This window comes from Alexandromys fortis, unplaced genomic scaffold, assembly GCF_014885135.2.
Source record: "Alexandromys fortis isolate MF-2015 unplaced genomic scaffold, M_Fortis_MF-2015_v1.1 scaffold_225, whole genome shotgun sequence".
Taxonomy (NCBI): domain Eukaryota; kingdom Metazoa; phylum Chordata; class Mammalia; order Rodentia; family Cricetidae; genus Alexandromys; species Alexandromys fortis.
Window position 1 is genome coordinate 44431 of NW_026068119.1, and position 6073 is coordinate 50503.

Sequence of the window (6073 nt, forward strand, 5' to 3'; positions counted from 1 at the left end):
CAAATATCCAAATATCATAGAGATAATATATGAAGCCTCCTAAGCAGTTCCCCCTTGCCATGGCTGGTAGGGGCACTGCCCTCTTCCTTCTATTCCAGATTCCCATCACACCATCTGCCTTGGCCCACTTGGAGCTGGAGGCCTGCCAAGCAGAGACAACTGGCTCATAGAGTGACTTCTGCTTTGATGCTTACTACATTGAACTCCTCTCCCCCAGTGTCTCCTGGCACATTTTCCTGAAGACTGTGGAACTGTGTCTCTGTCTGCTCCACCCCCAGGCCTTCCAATAGTTAGGCATACACTGGAAATGCATTTCCGTAGAGGGTAGCCACATTGAGCCAGTAGTGGTGCATACCTGTAATCCTAGCACTCAAGATGTGGAGGCAGAAGGATGTAAAGTTCAGGCCAGCCTCATCTCTAGGACAAGACCCTGTCTAAAAGGCGAAGTGCCAACCACACAATAACATGATTCCAGACTTTTTGGGCAATATGTACCATAAATATTCCTGTACTTCCTCATTTCTCATCTTTTTTTCTGACCTGTATGCAATATGTGTTTATTGAGCACCTGCTGCGTGCTCAACCCCAGAAACACCAAAGCACATGTTCTTGTAAGAGAGTCGGGGGCAAGGAAGGGTGTAGACAAAATATCACAAGATGAGTGCTCACTTAAGTTCTTAGGATTTATATACTTTAGTGGGCACAGTTTACACTTCAGACCCATGCCTACCTTGTCCCTCCCTCTCTCTGTCAGATTAGCTTCATTGACATCCCTGCTTCTGTCCGTGCCTGTCCCAGGCAGGACCACTCTTACTGAACCAAGGTGAAATCAGTTGTCAGATGTGGAAATCCTATCAAGCTGGTTGGTCCCCAACCAAATGTCACAGTTGCTTGCTGAGCAGCAGGCCATCATGGACTCCAAGGAGCTGGTTCTAAAAGGTCATCACTCCAGCACTTCTAAAGGCTCAGCTACATCATGTATGGGAGGGAGTTCTGATACTGCTTTTCCGTCCATCCCTGTCCTCTGTCCTACACACGCCAGTTTCGCCCAGAAGTATAAATTCTTTCTGAATTGTCAGTTCTGCAGAATCTGGAGCTCCTGCTTCCTGGTCCACAGTCTAGAGCCTTCTGGCAATGCCTACTTCTCCTGTTCTATATTGTCATCCTGACTATGGGTTATCTCCCACCCAGAAGTCTCCTTAACCTTAGTCCTACCTCCCATACCACATTGCTGTTCTGTACCCAACTGGGAGAGGTACCCCCTGCTTCCAAGGTCCTTTGTGTTACCAAAACAAGACCAAACTGATTATGAGCAACCTATACCCAAAAGCCACTCCCAGGCAGGGCGGAGTGCATCTACCTGACCCCCGGTGCTTGGCTATAAGGCTGTGCTTGCTTAGCAGCAGAGAAAGCAGATGTCCTCAGAGAGCATAAAAGGATACAACCCTCCCTCCTCCACTGAAGGTTAATTTCTGGCTCCTTCCTGGGGGAGACAGATGGGACAAGGCTTGCAGCCTCAGCTCTCGGGGACCCCAGCCACAGAGCCCATGGCGGTGCCTATGATGCTGCTCAGCCTGGTGGAGCAGCTTGGGGAGGAAGATGAGGCACTGACCAGCAAGTACGCAGAACTAGGGGACTGGTGTGCCCACAGGATTCTGCAGCACATCCAGGTAGGCACAGAGAGAGTGGCAGAGTGAACCTCATCCTCCCATTATACAAGGGCCCCTGCGCCTGCCGCCTGTTTCCCAGCCTTTCAGGCAAGTGGATCTATGGAAGGTCGTTCCTTTGCGGTGAAGCTCAGAGAGGTGGAGTCCAAGTGTTTTGGTTACTTGTCTCATTGCTGTGAAAAAATACCCCAATAAAATCAATTTACGGGAGAAAGGGTTTATTTTGACTCAAAGTTCAAGGATACAATCCATCATGGCAGGGACAGTACAGAGGTGCTCAGCTAGCTTACTCCTTCTAATGCAGTCCTGCCTCCCAGTCCAGGGAATGGTGCAACCCATAGTTAGGGTGGATTTTTCCACCTCAATTAACCCAGTCTAGAAACTCCCTCACAAACATGCCCAAATACTAACCTAAAATAAGGTAATCCCTTATAGCTATGCCCAGAAGTTTGTCTCCTACGCAATTAATTCTGCATCCTGTGAAGCTGCCAATATAAACCATTACACCAAGTATGTCAGAGATAGAGCTGGATAAAACTGAGTAGGATCAAGGGCTGGAGTGAGGGGCTGGGGTCTGGAAACGTTCTGAGACAGGAAAACCAAGCCCTCCCTGTTTCTTGTCCCTTCCAGGGGACAGGTAGAGGGCTGTCACCATGCTTGGAATTGGCAAATGGTGTCAGATTCTTGAAGGTAAGGGATCCAATGAGCCCTCCTCCATTGACCCAGAAGATTCCTGCTATGCTTTGAAAAGACTTTTTTTTTTACATTTGTTTACTTTTTTAGTGTGTTCACATTGGTATGAAAGTGCATATAAACTTCACCACACACATTTTTAGTGTGTTCACATTGGTATGAAAGTGCATATAAATATCACCATCCACAGTTTTAGTGTGTTCACATTAGTAGGAAGGTGCATATAAACATCACCACACACATTTGGAGGTCACAAGTGATTCTCTCTTTCCACCAGAAATAGAACTTCGGTCAGGAATTGGCAGCAAGCGTCTTTATCCATTGAGCCATCTCACTAGCCACTGCCATGTTTTACTGTTTGCTAGGATGTGCCGTGCTGTAGAGAGATTTCCTGTTTTAGCAATAGCGGCAGAAAAGAAGCCGCGGGGTCATTTTAAAAATGGTGGCGCACGCCTTTAATCCCACCACTCGCGAGGCAGAAGCAGGCGGATCTCTGTTCGAGGCCAGCCTGGTCTACAGAGCTAGTGCCAGGACAGGCTCCAAAACCACAGAGAAACCCTGTCTCGAAAAAAAAAAAAAAAAAAAAAAAAAAAACCCGCGGCTTCCTAGGGCTGGGCCGCCAGTGCAAACTCTGGTTTTAGAGCATTTCAATGGCTTTTATGAGACTGGATGTTTGTGTTCCCACTTGGGATCAGGAAGAAAGTACTCTGAGACTATGCCATGGCTCGGCGCTCCCTGCCTGGGCAGATGGCAGAATCAGGCTTAGGCAGGCGGGAGAGCATGGCTGATTTCTGCCGCCGTAGAGAGATGTTTCCAGGCTTCACAGTGCTCGGCATGGCAGATTTGGATGTAACTCAGATTAAAAGCTCATTCTCAGAGTTAAACTACTACGGCTTGCTTGATGGCAATGTTTTATCTTTAAATTTGGCCTGTCCAAGGTTTAGTGGGCTGTAAGTCATGAAAAGAGTTGTAAAGTTGTCTTTTTCTCAGATAGCCACCAATTCTTGAATAATTTATTTTCTCCCAGGGAACTGAAGCAACATTTTATCATATAATAAATAGGTTATTTGTATTTTGGTATTTTTCAGATTTTTGAGTTTCTTTTACTGTTCTGCCACTGTACTCATGTACTATTATAAAATTGTTTTCATAAGTGTAAATTTATTACGTTTGAAAACCTGGCGAGTCCCAACAAAGAGTGGGAAAAGTTGGGCATGAAGCATGAAGTCCCACCCCTAACTGAGGATTTATTAGCAATCGATACCTGCTGGGAGATGGATAGTCAGTTTTCTTTTTTTTTCCCCCCTTTGGGTTTTTTTTTTTTTTTTTTTTGAGACAGGGTTTCTCTGTGTAGCCCTGGCTATCCTGGAACTAGCTCTTGTAGACCAGGCTGGCCTCAAACTCATGGAGATCTGCCTGTCTCTGCCTCCTGAATGCTGGGGTTAAAGGCGTGTGCCACCACTGCCCAGCAAGTAAGTTTTCTTTAAGAGCGTGGCCCCTGGTAAGTTGATCATGCTATAATCGAAGCCCATATATCAAAGAGTATATGGGCCACACAAGTTGGACTTGATAGACAAATAACAGAAAAAGGACACGCAGTTGGCTAGATGGGGAAGAGTTGGGGAGGAGTGAATATGATCAAAACACATTATATATTAGAACTAATATATATAAGATGAATAAAAATTATCTATGTAATTTATAGATTGTTGTCAAAAATACCACATCTTTATCAAGTTAAATTTTCCTGCCTAAGAATATAATCAACTTTCTACTCATTTGGGGACTTTTATGCAAGGCCATACCTCCTAGGCCTCTCCAAGACAACACTACCAACCAGAGACCAAGTGTTCAAATGTCAGAGCCTATGAATATTGTCATTCAAACTACCGCATGGAGGTTTTCTAGCTATCCTTTTTTTATTTTTATGGTGACCCTTTTCTTTTGCCAAAACCTCACAGGACCATGTCTGTTTGTGAATGCAAAATTCTTAATCTTCTTCATAGTCAGTGAGTACATATACCGTGGGACCAATGGAGCATCTCAGAAAGAATGTGTTAAGAGCTTATTAGAAGATTTGAACTTTGGATAGGTGATCTGGGGTTAAGTTCAGGGAAACTAGGGCCTGATGAGTGGATGTCTTAATATCTCTTCTCTCTATAGCAGGCAGGCTATAGTTGCCACAGCTGTGGCTGGCAAAGTAGCAGGAGTCCCTCATATTAGGCAGGCAGACAGGCAGGAGGATGGTATTTTCCAGATTACACAACTGACCTTGCTTTTTATCTGCGCTTAGACAAAATTACAAAATGGTCTTATTTTGCCTCATTTTCTCATGGTCTCATGGTAACCTTGTCTGAGGTTGGCTTTGGTGAGAACAGTGAGATTCGATAGAAAAACAACATGGCCTTGCTCTGAGTGCCTGGCCTTCTCTGTTTGTTTCACCTTTCTCATGGGCTTCAAACCACGAGACACAATGTTCTGAATGACTTTAATCCTCTGAAACATGCTAAGGCATGCTTTAGGTTGCCGTATTTGGTTGGTGGTTGGTTTTTTAATGTTTCATGTATGCCTTCAGAAACTTCATTGTGCACTTCAGTGTGATTTTCATAGATGTCCATTAGCACAGGATACCAACTGAGATTCAGATCATATCCTTACTGATGTTTTGTTTGTTAATTGTGCCAGTTCATTTGTTTTAGAAATGGCTGAGGAAGATATTTAAAATCTTTGACTAATATGAATAAAAATAGCTTTACTAAAGTTGATTCTCTGGATCTACCAAACAATTTACAAGAAATAGGAAGTTCACAGAAAATTGTTGAACTATCTAATAGGACTGGGACGATCAACTACCCAACATTCACAGTGTAAGTCACATTTTTGCCAAATAAATTGTAAAGGAGGAGAACACAGAGAGAAGGAAAACCCGTGAATTAGGATACTTGCAAACATCAGTGGCTTCTGATCCTAACAAACTATAAAGAATGTAAACAACATATAATTTAAATACTGACTGGCTATTTGACCACGTTGAATAATTACTGCTGAGCCAGCAAAATAGCTCAGTAGGTAAAGGCACTTGCTACCTAACCTGACTACCTGAGATCAATTCCCCAGGACCCACAGAGTGAAAGAAAATCAATTCACAAAAATTGCCCTCTGACTTCTGCATTCGCTTTTGCATGTACACGTATGTGCACACGAGAATGAGGGGGGGGAGAGAGAGAGAGAATAGAGAAATAAAAAACCATTTATAGCTTCTAGTTTAGTAGGGATTTTTTTTAAAGACAGGGTTTCTCTGTATCTTTGGAGCCTGTCCTGGAACTAGCTCTTGTAGACCAGGCTGGCCTCGAACTCACAGAGATCCACCTGCCTCTGCCTCCTGAGTGCTGGGATTAAAGGTGTGCACCACCACGACCTGGCCTCTAGTTTAGTGTTTTATGGGATTCCTGAGTATGGGAATGAGTGGGTCTCTTGGGATCTTTTCCTTCTGTTTTATTAACAGTGTTTGAATGATTCCTGTTCTTCCAGAGGATCTAAGTTTAGTTCCCAGCACCTCCATTAGGCAGTTCACAGTTTGCAACCACCAGTAACCACAATTCCAGGAGATTGATGCCCTCTTTTAACTTCCACAGACATATACCTACACGCACCCACACATACACTGGGAAATAGAGATAGATTACTTTAAAAATAATTATTGTTCTATGGTG